Genomic DNA, 16043 nt, shown 5'->3' on the forward strand with positions numbered 1-16043 from the left:
ACCGTTTGGGGTATTTTTCTTTCATGATAAATGAGACACACGTTAATTAGTGTATGCAAGCCATGACAGTCAAAAGCATTATCGAGGAAAAGCCTGCATTGTACTACCCCTCAACTCGCAGCTAAAACGAACGTCCACGTCATCTGGAACCACTTCTATGCCACCAGTGGTTTTCAAAGCCACGCGCGGCAGGTTAGCTAAGCAGAGGGCACGTACTGAGAGAGAGGCGCCTCTTCAAATTAGCAGTGGCGACGGCAAAAATATTAAAAAAAGGGTTTATCATTTGGGTGCTTGCACGCAGCGTATCACAGTTAAAGATACAATGCCAGTTAACAAGAAATATCTTTGAGCCTTAGGCACATACTGTGTTTTCAAATAGCATATTGTTATGACAAGCTATATAGTATTTTTAATATTTGATACCTAATCTCAGGTGAATTACTGTTCTGAAACGGCTAGGAAAACATATCACATAGTTAGTTTTTGTTAATGTCTGATGGCTCATTAGGAACACATCAAGATCTAGCCAGAAATTCAATATTCGTTTTGTAAGGAAACGGACGGCATTGCAACTTAGTATTAATAAACCAAATTGCGAACCATTACATATTAATCAGCTTCGTTGTTAAACCGATTCCACAGAATCGAATCCAACGAGTTGCGGGCGTAACGAGAAGTTTTCACAATCGGATAAATAAATCGTGCATTTCTATACATATATTTGTTGAGCTTTCAATAAGGTATGTAACTCAACAAAATCCACGTAGCTAGCAATAATTTGATAGTGCATTATTGTACACTCTAAACGCACTAACGAGAAGCCTTGCATACTACTTAAAAACATGTGTTCGGGAAGACTTACCGATATTTAATATAGGTATACGTTATTAATATGATTTGTTTACCGTCACATTATAGTCCTAATGCAGTTCAATTATGTGTGCTAGTTTTGCATTTTCTAGTATAGTTTCAGTACCGCATTCTTCGTACCGTATGTACATATAGGTACATATTCAGGAAAGTATTTTTGATTCGAAAATGCACAGTTCGTGTCGAATAATAAGTATACAATATTTCGCTATCTTAAAAAGTATGAAAAAATGTATTCATATATGTAACTACATATAGCCTTGTGTGCCTAAATCTGAAAAAGCACGTCATATAAGGGATAACATATAGCCATATAAAGCAATTTTTCACACCAGATATGCATAATCTTCCTAACCATTTATGGCGTTCCCTTCTCACGTATTTGCTCCTTTATATGGCAAAATACCGCTTTTTAATATTTCATATGAATATATATTGCCATACATGAAATATATCTAGCCTATATATGACATTTTTGCAGGGGTATACCCATCAGCTTCCTTTTCTTGAGTAATAACCCGTTTATTATCGAATCGGGTAGAGTAATTTTGTATAGAATGATATTTATTTCCAAGGACAGAAGGTAGGCAAGATAATGGAGTGTTGTTCACCTTAGTGATATGAAGGCTATGAATGACGCAGTGCTATTTCGTTGAAATTACTCTTCGCACATCTACATATTTTGTTTCACCTTAAGACCAGACGCAGTCAATGCTACGAGCTAATGAGACCAAACAGGCAGTGTAAAAAATGCATCATCATGGTGTTAGTCTTGTTTTAGTGTATCATGTTTTCATGTGTTTAATCATCGCTGATCCAATCATAGGAAGAAAATAGCTAGTTACATCTGGGTTTGAACCGGTTTCATTCGTTCCATGGGCTCGTTGCATCGGGTGCGTCTGGACTTAAGCTGGAACGAAATATTAACGGGGTGTTTAAATTGTGTTTTTATTTAATATATTATACGCCTAGTGAATTATTTACGTTTACAAGCAATATGTGTGTTATCTTCTTATTTTGGAGATGGTCACCGGAGACTGAGGGCGTTTGAATTGTCGGGAATAAAAAGTGGTGGAGCATTTAAGTACCATGACTTCTCTCTCCAGCGTCGTTCTTTGTGTTTTATTTGTAATGTCTTCGTGTGACATCTGCATGTTTTGCCCCTCGCTTATATCTGGCCACAAATTGTTCAATCATTGCCCTGCCGTGCAGCTTGTGTCATTTAAGAAGCGCGCGTTCTTTATTGATTTACCAAGGACAATGCATTGTGAAAATATTCGCACTTTTTATTACAAAATGCGTTTCTTCGCTAATTCTTTCTGAAAACTATGACACTAAACCGTCATGTCCAAGCTTTACGGTAGGTTCCGAGGGGCCATCAATAAGTCACTAATACACTACTACACCTGACGGGAATCGGACTTAAGATTTAGCAATATCCAGCCAGATACCGCAACGACCGCGCTAGGCAGAGCTGGTGTGTTTTTGCATATATAAATCTTGAGTGAAAAAATCAAACATTTACGCTGGCCTGATTATCCAGACAAAGACTGGTGGAGGGGGAATGTGTTGAGCTAACATAACCGTGAAGTGTGTGGATCCACTAGCCCCATATCAACCGGCTCCACTTCCATCATAAAAGAGACAGCATGAAAAACAGACGAACTTCATGAGGTATGCTAGTTTAACAGGCTCTGTTTCGCCGTCTTTTTCAGTGTAATCCGCATAGTGAAATGGTTAAGTTATATACAGTAACAGTGCCTCTGACGGTTGCTTTAACAGATTCTGAAATGGATGAGCCAACAAAATCCCCAGGTGACAAAGGAGACCAGAGCGACTCAAAATCCGATGGTGTTGGCCCATCGGCAAATCGCCCCGCTCACCCTGGGACCGATAATAATTTAAAGGGAACATCTGTGATGCCATCAAGCAGTACCTTTGAAGCAAGCAGTATCTTTAAAACAAGTGCAGTTACAAAAATATTAACACTTGTGATGACGCACATCTCCAGCAGTGTCACTGCAATTGGAACTTCAACGTTTAGTACACTTCGATCATCTACTATCATGGAAACCACGTTTAGTACACGCACATCTACAGTCATGGAAACCACGACACGAAGCACATCTAGAATCATGGAAACCACGACACGGAGCACATCTACAATCATGGAAACCACGACACGAAGCACCTCAACAACAACACGTGAGTAAATAGGCACGGCGACTTCATTTTGATTCTCGTATTGCTGGGAATGGCTTCCGCGTTTATTTCTTCGCAGGTAGATAGAGAAGTTTTAAGAGCGGCCGAGTAAGAGATGTTGAGCAAGGTGGCACTCAACCTCCTTTCTGAATATTATAAAAAGAGGGTGTTTGATTAGGCTTTACAGATTTGTTTAAAAATTTTAAAACCTACACTTTTGCGGTTTGTGTAGGTGAGTTATACGGCCAGGGGGTATGGTAGTATTCGTAACTATAAGTAGGGTAATTAAGTAAAATTCCCTAATTAACTTTTCAATTCGTAAAAAGAGCAATATGGTTTCAATAACAAAGTTGGTGAAAGTCGTTCAAAACCCCTAAATCAATAATTTTTTTGAAAAACTTTGAGCACGTGGGAATCGGAGCAGTGCGCTAAAGTTACCTCTCCTGGACCAGGTACAAGGCCGTGCTTCTCATGAGCGACGGAAAAATAGCGTGGGCGCCTTACCTTAACCGCTAGCCTTGTACTTGCATCGCAACAACGGCTTCGACGAGTACATATCCGCTGTACAGATGGATATAATGCGAGATTACCACCGGTGCAGAAGGAGACGGGACAACCTAACTATATCTTAAAGAACCTCTTTGAAATCATTAAGCACTAGAAAATACATCACAATAAAACCGACAGACAAAAAAGGAGCGATTGTAATTCTTAGTACTGACGACTATTTTCTGGAAGGATACCTCCAACTAATCAATTCGAAATTTTATGACCGCCTTTCAAGCTACCCTACGAAACGCCGCACTCATATTGTGACGTCAGAGATCAAACGACGTTTAAACAGAGGCAAGATAACTATTAATGAATATAATATAATGGAGCCAAAACAACCATCCCCCGATTGCCTTTTGATGCTTCCGAAAATTTACAAAACTGGTAAACCAGGGCGCCCAATCATATCCGGGATAGGAATTATGACGGAAACTATATCGGGCTATGTAGACGACCTAATTCGGCACATACCTATTTCTCTTGATTCGCAAGTGAAGGACAATACCCACCTCCTAAGGTGCATATTAAATTTACATATACCGAAAGGATCATACCTTGTAATCCTGAACGTGTCTTCATTGTACACCAGCATTCCACACGAAGACGGAATAGCTCTTTTTATATACGTACGAGTCCCACAGAAAATCAGGGAGTCCAGATGGTCATGTCATTGCGACCCTAATGCGACTTGTTTTATAACTTTATGTATTTTAATATAATAAATATTTTAAAGATTTAAACGGTACTGCAGTGGGCGCCAAGACGACACCCAGCTATGAAACATTATTTATGCGGATGTTGGAGACAATTTGTTTCCGCGATTACAGACTAAAATCACTACTGTACGGAAGAATCATAAATAATATTTATCTTATCAGGACGCACGACGAAGCGGACCTGCAGGAACTCATAGTTAATTACGACGCTTTCCACCCGCACATCCTTTTCACTCACACTTACTCTCAAACCGTCATTACGTTCTTGGACGTCACCCTACAATAGACTTGGATGGGAAATTAACAAAGAAGCTTTATAGCCAGCCAGAGATCGGCAACACTACCTCCACTAAGAGAGCGACCACCGACGTCACTGTAAGAACAGCATACCTTATTGCCAGGCCCATCGTTTCAAAAGCATCTGTTCAAACAGAGATAAGTTTGACGCGAGTGCTCAAAACCTTAAGAACGTTTCGACACCTCAAAAATATCCACCACGTGTAATTCATAATGCGATTCATAAAGCGAGAACGTTGAATCGCAGCGACCTCTTGGAAAACAGTCCCCAGCAGAGCGACACACAAGGCACAAATCAATGTCTCACCTATAGCATTAACCATCCTAATGTAGATAACATTTTAAGACGACAATACAACATGCTCGAGCAAAGTGACCGCCTAAAACGCGCATATCTATCCAAACCAGGGGCCCTAAACTCGTCGAACACAAAGTTGGAGTCGGAAGTTCGCGAAGCGCGCCGATTGGACGCTGGCGACAAAAGCGCCAAGTCATCTTCAGGCCGACACAACGAATGCAGCCCTTTAAAACTCCGCAGTGTTTAATTTGCAAACAAATTCACCAAACAAACACAACCAAAAGCACGCATTCCCAGTCCTAAATGAGAAGTAAACGGGAGCTGACATGCAACTCTTAAAACGTAGTGTACTTGCTAGAGTGTAGAGTATGCAAAATTAAAAACGTTGTACAGACTGTTACAGCGTTTAGACTACGCTTCAACAACCACAGAGCTCTTTCTAAAGTTATTTCAAGCCTCCCTCTTTCAAAACACCTCCGTCTCCAGGATAAATATTTCAATGAATTATCTGTGACATTATTATAAACTGGATTTAGATCAAACTGGGAGTGCGAAAACCGATTAAATGTCAGATTCAATACAGATTCAATACAACAAAAAACAGAATAAATGAGTGTCCAGGAAGACTTGCATCAATAACAGCATTATACTACCCTACTTTTTGTAGTGGTATTGTAGTTTCGACTGGAATTGAACCGCGTGAACATTGTATTACGGCTCCTATATTTTATATATGCTACTTTCTGAAGATCCGTGCTGTTCCCGTGCTGTTCCCCTTTGTACGCGTCATTACCTTGCTGCGTTCTGAGATATTACTCATAAGTACGGTCTCTAAGATTATTTTGGGTTACTTAAATATGTTAAGAAATATGATTGGAGGATTATTTTACAAAATTTGGATGTTGATTTAATGGCGGACGGTCTTAGATCAGTATTCAATAAAGCCATAGATACGTTTATTCCTAGGCACCTTCAACGTTCCGAGAAGTATCGAAAATGGTTATCTAAGGATCTACCATATTATTTAAGGTTAAAATTGCATTACCATAGATTGTATAAGAATACGAAACGGGACTTCTGGTATGAAAAATAGAGCATATTCCGTGAACTAACAAAGAAGCTCATCGTTCATGACCAGTGTATGTACCGTAACCAAGTGGAGCTGAGCTTAAACAAACGACCGGAAGAATTCTGGCGCTTTGTTAAAAAGCATACCAGGAAGGAGTCGGGCAATATAACGCTGCGCAATGGATCTGGTATTCATATGTCCCTAAAGTGTGTTTGCGAGCCGTTTTCGCATCATTTTAGTTCATGTTTCTCTATTGGCAGCACCAGTTCGCCTGTGACATGTAGGTCTGATGACTATTTGCCTCTTACGAGAATTACAGTCAGTGAGGTGCTTTCGGCTATTGGAAAACTAAGCTCTAAACTAACGACCGGCTGCGATGGTATTAACAATCTTATTGTGAAGGGCTGCAGCGAAATATTCGCTCCTGTTCTTGAGAAGTTGTTTAACTTGTCGTTGGAAACAGGTGTATTTCCAGAAAACTGGAAATGTTCAAATATTGTCCCAATTTTAAAATCTGGTAATTCTAGTGACGTCAGAAATTATCGCCCAGTATCTGTTTTAAATGCATTTTCAAATGTATTTAAGAAGGTGATGTACAACCGCCTATATATTTAATTTAAACGAAAAGTAGTTTCTCTACAGCATGTGTTTGTAGCCGGACGATCCGTTGAAACAAATTTATGCACATTCCTTAATTATTCTATGCCAATTGTGCAGAGTCGGGGTCAGGTAGATGCAGTATATTTGGGTATGTCCAAAGCCTTCGACAAGGTCAACAATGCATTGTTATTGAAGAAACTTGGAAATTATGGGCTTGGTCCTGAATATATTACCTGGCTCAGAAGTTATCTACATGAAGGACAGAACTGTGTTAGGGTTTCTGGCTACCTGTTACAACCTTTCATGATTATTTTGGGAGTACCTCAGTGCTCGAAGCTTGGTTTGATGTTTATTATTTTTATAAATGATTTACTGTCCTTCATGAAACACTCGCAGGTGCTCATGTTTGCAGACGACATTAAGCTGCTTCGGCAGGTCAATATTATCACTGACTGTGCTTTGCTGCAAGATGTCTATTCAGTAAAAAGATACTGTATTCTGAAGAATTTCGTTTTAAACCCCCGCGAAACCCAAGTGATGTCTTTGTCCAGAAATCGTAGCACATTATCTTATATGTACTGTATGGAAAATGAAACTATAAGTCGGACAACAATAGTTAAAGATCTAGGGGTGTTTGTAGATGATCAACTTTCTTTTAATTCTAACTAAACTCCATCGTTAGCCAGAGTTGTTGGGAATAATGGCCCGCCTAACTAGACCATTTAACATTCATCATTGTCTGTTGCGACCCTTCGGTAGTCATATACGCTTTAGACTTGAATTTGCATCCGTTATTTGGAACTCTATATCTTGTACAGCGAGTGAAAAAATTGAACATATACAAAAGCGATTTGTACGGATTGTCTATGACAGATATTTTGGTCGTAAATGTTATTTTTAATATAATTTAATTTTATCCAAACTAAAATTTTTCACTCTGAATAACAGGAGATCTGTCCGATATGATAAGTTTTTGCACAGGTTGGTCCATGAGTCCATAAGCAGTCCTGCACTTCTTGCTTCTTTACACTTCCGCATTCCCGTCAGTGTAAACTCGAGAAATCTCAGTTTTTTACCCAGATATTCACACCAACTTCTCACCGATATCGCGAATTTAACATGTTTTAGACACGAAGTTTTGCAATGTTGATATTCTCTGTACAAAACTGCCTCCTTATTGTACAGGGTTGCACTAAAATCGCCTAAACTGTTTGCATCTGTATTAATTTAAACCATATGTATAAGTTTTAAAACATGTGTATAATTTGAAGCATGGATCGTTGTGATGACTCTGTATTGTATGCTTCGTGCTTTACCGTGAAGACCTTTGAGCTGTTGGTAAGCAAGCGAAAATAAACATCGAATATAATTGAATTGAATCTGTTAACCCCATTTAACGAATACCCCCCGCCCTTTCCCCTACCCTTTGGACTGTTTTGTTCTTTTTAACAATCGGAAAATGGGGCAAACATGTTCTTTTGGTGTTTTTGCGATGTTTTTTTTTATATATTTGACAGCGCTAAGAATATATATATATATATATATATATATATATATATATATATATATATATATATACATATCGTATAGGGATGGTAGTGGTGGGTCGAAGCCGTCGGTATATAACTAACACGAACGAAAAAGAAAACCCTTTGTGAAAACAGCAACAACGGACGGTTTTATATATATATTGAAGCGGGTTCCGCTTGCCAGCCGTTTATTAGCCGCACAAGACGTCCGGATTCTTTGTTGGATTGCTTTGAACTGCTTGCCCGAGTGCTCATCTCGCGTGACCTCCGGCCTCGCTCTTGTCTTCATCGCTACATTATCCCCCCTTCCATTTTTTTCCTCTCCTTTCAGTGAGAATTAACGGAGGTCTTCGTACGATGATAGGCGGTCACGGTAAACCACGAGCAGCCGTGGTCGATCATTGCGACGTATGAGATATACCACGTCGTTGAGCCGTTTCACGATCCTAACGGTTCTTGCCAATGGCACGGAAGCTTCGGGGACACTCCTTTTTTAGCGCTGGGGTTGTACAGCCCTACCCTATCACCTGCTTAGAATGGGCGTGTTGCGACATGTGCGTCGTACTGAGTTTTCATACCAGCGAGAACACTTGCCAAACGTTGTCGGGCGAATGCATGCATCCGTTCTAGGTTCGCTCTCATGTCGCTTACGTAAGACACATGGTCTTTGGCCGGTTCTGATGCTCGTGGGATGGCAATTTCACAGATCATACGAAGATCGCGGCCAAATAGCATCGTGGCGGGCGTGTAGCTGGTGAACTCATGAGCAGCTATACGGTATGCGTAGAAAAACAGAGGCAGGATGGTATCCCAGTGGTCTTGGCGATAATTTACAAACATCGAGAGAGGTTGTAATGTGGTGCGGTTCATTCTCTCCACCAGGCCGTTCGACTGCGGGTGGATAGGCGTCGTTCTCGTTTTTGCTATATTAAAGGTCTCGCAAACCTCTTGAAATACTCGCGATTCAAAGCTTCTTCCTTGGTCTGAGTGGATGCTCAGTGGGGCTCCGTACCTGGTAATCCAATGCTTCATGAGAGCGTCGGCGATCTCGGAGGCGGTCTGACATTGAATAGGAATTACTTCAGGCCAATTGGTGAAATAGTCTACAATTACAAGCAGGAATCTGTTTCGAGACTTATGCAGAGGCAACGGTCCCAGTACGTCGATGTCGATCCGCTTCCAAGGGTGCCCCCGTAACATTTTCTTGTAGTGTTGACTTGTTTTATGTGGGGTCCTTTACGCGATTCACACATGTCGCACTGCACGACACCACTGCTTTACGTCACTGTGGCATTGCAGCCAGTAGAACCGTTGACGAATCTTTTTGATCGTGCGGTTCACTCCAAAGTGACCTCCTTCTGGCGTACTGTGCAGTTGTTGAAACACCTGGGAGCAGGGCTTGCGTGGCAACAGCAGCTACCAGACAACAGAACCGCCAGCAGCGGACTCCCAGCGTCGGTAGAGAAGGTTGTCGCGCAGAAACTGAGAGCCCCATTGAACCAAGTAACTCTTGATGGCAGAAGACAAACCGGACACTTCTTTAGATTGGGGTCTGTAGTTCTCCTTCCATTGGACCAGGGGGTCGAAATCTGGATCGTCAAGTTGAGCGGCGCGAAGGTTTTCCAGTGTCCGCGATTCGCTATTGCAAGGCACGTTCTGCAGTGAGTTGATTGACTTGAAGTGCGTTTTGCAATGCTTGCACTTCTCATTGCACGGGCGTCGTGAAAGACTGTCGGCATTGGTGTGAAGCGCGCCAGCACGATTTTTGAATCTCGAAGTCTTGTCGGTGAAGACGCTGCAGCCATCGGGCGACCTGTCCGTCAGGGGTCTTGAAACTCAGCATTGAGGTCAGCGATGCGTGGTCGGTGCGAAACTCAAGAATGGAACGAATTACCAAATGATGTTGTCGTCAACACAACTGTTGCTAATTTTGTATCTGCTCTTGAAGCTATAATAATTGAGTTTTCATTTAAAAATCTGCATCTTGTTTACATGTTTCTACTCACTCCTGCCATGGCTCTTTGAGTGGAGTCAGTAGTATTCCTAAATAATAATAATAATGTCATGGGTCCGAGGCAAAGGGAGAAAGTCATTCTTAGTGACATCATTAAGTCGTCTGTAGTCTACGCAGAATCGTGTTGACCTGTCCTTTTTTCACTAATGTAACTGGTGAAGACCAAGGGGAACATGCCGGCTCAATCACGGCCTGCTGTAGCATCGTCGTCATCATATCGCTGACACATAACCTCTGAGGTTATGTGTCGCTGACACATAACCTCTGTGCGAGAGGAAAGCGCCGAGGAGGATGCCGTACAGGAGCAGCATGTCCTGTCACAATTCGGTGTGTTGCTGCTGACGTCAGCCCCAAATCTGTATTGCCTGTGCTGAAAAGGTTTGAAAATCATTCAAGTAGCTGTCGAAGCTGATAAGCGTCTGTCTTGTTCGGTCATACAGTTTCCCTCTTGTAGATTGGCAACAAGTGCGCAGCTAAGTTGGTAGACAATATGTGGAAGCGGAGTCACGGGAACGTGGGATTTATTAGCATCCCGCTGTCACAAAGCACCGTTGCCGTGGGAGCACCCAAGAGAAATCATTCAGTTACCAAATGCAGTAGCCCAGCGTTGAAGTTGAGCACACACTTGTGGGCCTTCAGAAAATCGACGCCGAGAATGCAGTTGTCATCGACTTCCGCGACGACAAAAGGCAGCCTCACTTGAAGGTTTCACACGCTAAAAGGCGCGGTTGTGCCAGCCCAGTTTATTTACCATCTTCCCTGTCGCGGTTTGCAGAGCTTATTTTTGGGGGTTTGGTGAGACGAGTAGGTTCGTTTTCATTAGAACTTCAGGGCGGATGACAGATGTTGTTGTCCCCGTATCAACGAGTGCGCGCATGGGCACACCTTCGACGATACCCTGGAGCTAGAGAGATGTCATGGATGAGGCCAAGGAACGAGTTGATGTTATTCTCCTTTGCGTTGGCATCGTTGAAGTCCCGATAGCAATACGAGGGTCGTTCTTAGGACATTGTGCCCGCGTGTGACCTGGCTCGTAGCAATTTCAGCACACGAGAGCTGGAGTCGCCTGAATTCTCATAGTTGATGTCTGAGGTTGCATCAAGGGTCGCGGTGACGTGGATTGAGAGGACTGTTGAGCAGCCTCTACCTCCAAGGCACTAGTGTGTGCGGCCTACAGAGTCTGGAGACGAGCCAAGCAAACGGCGTCTTGCACGTCGACAAACGAGATAGCATAGATAAATGCCATGGTGGCAAATGCTTGAATTATGTCCTCTGGGTAGCCGGGGTAGGCAAGATGCGCGAGACGTTCAATGCCATCGGCGATTTGAGAGATCGTTTTAGCCATTGACGGTCGGCGATTGCGGAGCTACGCATGATGGAGGTACCAGAGCCGCCCGTCCCGAAAACGTTCCTCCAATGCTGCCACCAAGGCCTGGTAGGATTAGCGAGGTTCAAATTGCAGGTGACGCAGTATACTCAACGCTGATTCGGCCAGACGAGCTGCCAATGTTTGACCCTTTTGAGCCTCAGCCCTATTGTTCGCCTCAGCGATGATGATGAATTATATTTTGTAAGGTCCCGAAGGAGTGGTACTGTCGTATGTTGATGGTTTTAGCCTCATACTTAGGAGTCCGACGAGGGCCTGGGCTGGAACGATACCGCTATGAGGTTCCTCGAGTGCGGGGAACCGGGCTTTTAAGCGCTCCAGCCGGTACGTAAGGAAGGTGGTCATTTCTGAAGCATTGACGTTGAGCTGGTGTTATCTACCGGCACCGCCGGCAGGTGGACTAAGCAGCCGATGCTGCGACCCTCGTGACAATCGCATGCTAGCGAGAGCTCGGGCACTTCTTCCTGGGCCGAGAACCGCGATGGACGCACCGTCCACACTGGAAAGTTGACAGTAAAAATTGTATTTATCAATTTGCGACGAGTGAGAGTAACGAACCTGCGACTTTTGAGAAGATGCCCAAGCAGCACAGAGTTGGCCAGTCATCGGCCAATGGCTGGCAGTGGTCCTTGGCCAAGTGGCCAGACAGTGGCCAGAGACTGGCCGGTGACTGGCCTTTATCTGGCCATTGGCCAATGGCGACTGGCCATCAGCCATCGGCCAAGAATTGGCCAATGAAGGGCCACTCTCTGGCCACTGGCCAAAAGACCATCGGCAGACATTGGCCATTGCTTGGCCAAACTCCGTGCCGCTTAGGTGGCGACTCACGGTACCATGGAAGCGTTCTCGGGAAAGGGCTAGTGATCTTGTGCGGAGCGGCTCGTCTACTACTTCGAGGCCAACGGCATCAGAGATGGCACCAAGAAGATGGCCGTTCTGCTAACTATGTGTGGTCCCTCCACATTTGAAACGGTTAAGGCATCAGTGGCTCCCAAATCTACAAGTGAGTTGACTTTCGAGATCGTGAATTCCCTCCAAGCACACTTCGATCCCCGGCCGGCAGAGCTGTTCAGCCGTTGCAAGTTCCAACGGCGAGATCAACATCCCGAAGAGCCAGTGACCGCTTACGTCGCTGCTCTTAAGAAACTTGCAGCAGACTGAAATTTTGAGAACGTTACAGTGACTCCGACGACTAGCACAGATAGCCCTCCCGCCTCTGCGGCAGCTGCTGTGGCAGCCGACGGCACGGTCAGCACGCTCACAACAGCGGTTCCCAGCAACGCGACTATGGACATAACGTTGCGCGATCGTTTTGTTTGCGGTCTTCAAAATGAAAATATCCAGCAGCAGTTATTTGCGGAGCAAGACCTTACGTTTCTCAAGCTGTACGAGCCGAGAGCGCCAAGAACCACCAGCGAAAAATAAAAGCAGATTTTCAAGAAATAAACAAAGCGGAAAAAACGCGTCCGGAACATCATCGCCGGGAGAAGACGACGCCATCATCCACGGCCTCCTATCGCTGCGAAGAACTCCACAATCCTAGTTCTTGCAAGTTCCGGACATCACAGTGCCGGTCCTGCAAAAAGACATCGCGAAAGCTTGCTTAAAAAGAAATAAAAATGCCAAAAAAACTCCGCACAGTCGCTCGACCGACAGTAAAATCATCGCCCCTTTATGAAACCGTCAGGAAAGCTGTATAACCTGTACGCCGTAACACCGCGGCGGGAGCCGTCAGAGAAGGTTATGAAAAGCCTGGAAGTTCAGGGTGTCCCTCTCAGATCTGAAGTGCACTCGGGAGCGGCGTTTTCTTTAATCAGCGAACAAACGTTCCGAGCAGCGTGGCCAAGGAACCCTCCGGAATTTACAGACGATACCATCGCTCTGGTACCGGGTCTGGGGAAGGCATCAAATTTCTGGGAACAATATACGTCATGGTCCAGTTTAAGAAACTGAAAGTGAACTTGCCTCTTCTTGTGATAAAGCACCCCGGATGTAACCTTCTAGGGCAGAATTGGTTTTGCAGTCCTGGGAATTGGCCTCAGCGGCGTGCACCAGGTGGTGTTGGACAGCAGCCTGACAGCCACCATTGAAAGGTACGGGTCAGTTTTTGACGGGAACCTGAACGGCTACAACGGACCAGCGGTAAGCCTAGAACTGGAAGACAACGCGTCACCCAAGTCTCTACGAGCTCGCACTGTGCCATTTGCGCTCAAGTTAGCGGTGAAAGCCGAGCTACAACCTGTCACTGAACAAGGAATCCTTGAACAGACTCAGCAATCGAATTGAGCAACACCCGTTGTAGTAGTAAGAAAGAAAAACGGCAGCATCAGAGTGTCTGGTGACTACTCCAGCGCCGTCAACGCTGTGACGCTCAAGGCGTCATATCCACTGCCCACTGTGACAGAGGTGCTCGCCAAGCTGCGGGGAGGAAGAATTTTCTCCACCATCAACCTGGCTCAAGCATACCAGCAGTTGCGAGTCACCGAGAACACAGCTGACGTTCTTACCACGAACACGAAAAAAGGACTTTATTGTGTCAAGCGACTTCCTTTCGGCATCTGGGCAGCACCAGCCATTTTCCAGATATGCATGAAGACAACACTTGCAGGGATATCCGGTGTCAGCGTGTATCTGGACGACATCATTGTCAGCTGTACCAGAGCCGCGGAACACGCCCAGCGCCTGAACCTTGATCTTTCAAGACTCCAAGAAGCTCGCCCGCGAGCAAACCGGGACAAGTGCCTATTTGGTGTCCCTGAGGTGGCATACCTGGATCACACGATCGATGCGGTTGGTGTTCACCCAACCAACGACAAGATCAAGGTGTTCAGGGAGTTGTCAGAACCAAAGTCAAAAACCACGCTGTAGTCGTTCGTCGGAATGCTCCCATTCTACGACAGGTTCTTAGAAAACTGAGGTACTGTAGCCTGCGATCTGTACAAACTACTAGCCAAGAACGTCTCCTGGCACTGGTAAAAGCGCCACGCTCCTGATTTCCGGAAGTTGAAAGAGTTTGTACTTTACAAGGCAACGTTTGCTCACTACGATGAGTGAAAACCACTGCTTCTGTCCTGTGATGCGTCACCATATGGCGTCGGCGCAATTTTGCGCAGGTCGACCACGAGGGCAGGGAAGCTCCAATAGCATTCGCGTCAAGAACTCTATGGGATACCGAGAAAAATTACTCACAGCTTGATCGAGAAGGATTAGCTGTAGTAATTGTAGCGATGCACTTTCATCAATACATCGCCGGACGATGTGTCGATATTATCACCGATCACCAACCTCTGCTGGGTATCTTGGGACCGCTAAAGCCAATATCACAAATTTTGTCACCCCGAATGCGTCGATGGTGCGTCAAACTGTCGGCGTACGATTACAAACTCGTACACAAGCCTGGAAAACGACACCAGAACTCTGATGTTCCAAGCCGTCTGCCCCTACCTCACAGTGACGACGAGCCTTGCTGACCGGGAGACGTACTGATGATTGAAGTCTTGAGAAGTTCTCCGCTGACAGGAAAGAAGATAGCAGCCATGAGTTGCGCGGATCCGATTCTGTTCTGCGTCTACGAGGCTGTGCAGCAAGGCAAGCTTCATCAGCTCACGGAGAAGGACTTTACCGCGTACAGAAAAAAAAGACGCACATATGCCCACTCAAAAAGGATCTGCGAAATGGGGATCCCGGGTGGTCATACCAGCCTTGGCACGTCCTGAAGCCATGAACTTAGTGTATGCTGGACACAAGAGAATTGTGGCCATGAACTCATGTGCACGCAGCTATGTGTGGTAGCCTGGCATCGACCGCGACATAGAGGAAGCTGTTAGCAGCTGCCCTATCTGCCAAGAGTCCAGGAAGATACCAAGGAAGGCACTACTTCCTACGCGGAATCACGCGTAACTTCCTTCGGACACCCTGCATTTGGACTTTGCAAGCGCTCTGGAAGAAAACATAATCCCTGTCGTCGTAGATCCCTACACGGAATGGCTAGAAGTGCGAAGCATCACGAATGCCAGATCTGCAGCGGTCCTCAAACAACTCCAAGATATGTTCGCAACTTTTGGACTGCTTCGCAAGATTGTTTCCGACAACGGAAGCGTCTTCGTGTCGAAGGAGATAACGGACTTTTATGACAAGGATGGCGTGAAGTTTGTGACCAGCGCTCCGTACCATCCGGCGACAAATGGCCAAGCCGAGCGCATGGTTTACGAACTTAGGCAATGTTTGACAAGAAAGAAAACGGGATCGCTGTCACTGAGAATTGCTAGATTCTTGTACAAACAACACAACTCAGTTTGCAGCTCGACAAAAAAAATACCAGAATTCTTGATGTTCAACAGTGAGCTTACCACCGCCATCGGTAGACTCCTTCCTCATCCAGAAAGTAGTCACAAGAAAGGAGCTACGAAAAAGACACCACCGTCAAGGGTGTTCCATGAGGGACAGGCAGTCTATGTCCTAAAGTTCAAAGGAACCCCAAAATGGATCCAAGAAAAGTTGACCAAGCGA

General features: G+C 44.8%; 1 pseudogene; it reads right to left on the minus strand.

Moving 5' to 3' along the window:
• The window catches only part of LOC120840224, a 177103-nt pseudogene extending 165611 nt beyond the window's left edge, over nt 1-11492 (minus strand).
• Between the last annotated feature and the right edge of the window lie 4551 nt (nt 11493-16043).

The sequence above is a fragment of the Ixodes scapularis genome, unplaced genomic scaffold (genome assembly GCF_016920785.2).
Source record: "Ixodes scapularis isolate PalLabHiFi unplaced genomic scaffold, ASM1692078v2 PGA_scaffold7__128_contigs__length_106722199, whole genome shotgun sequence".
NCBI classification, from domain to species: Eukaryota; Metazoa; Arthropoda; class Arachnida; order Ixodida; family Ixodidae; genus Ixodes; species Ixodes scapularis.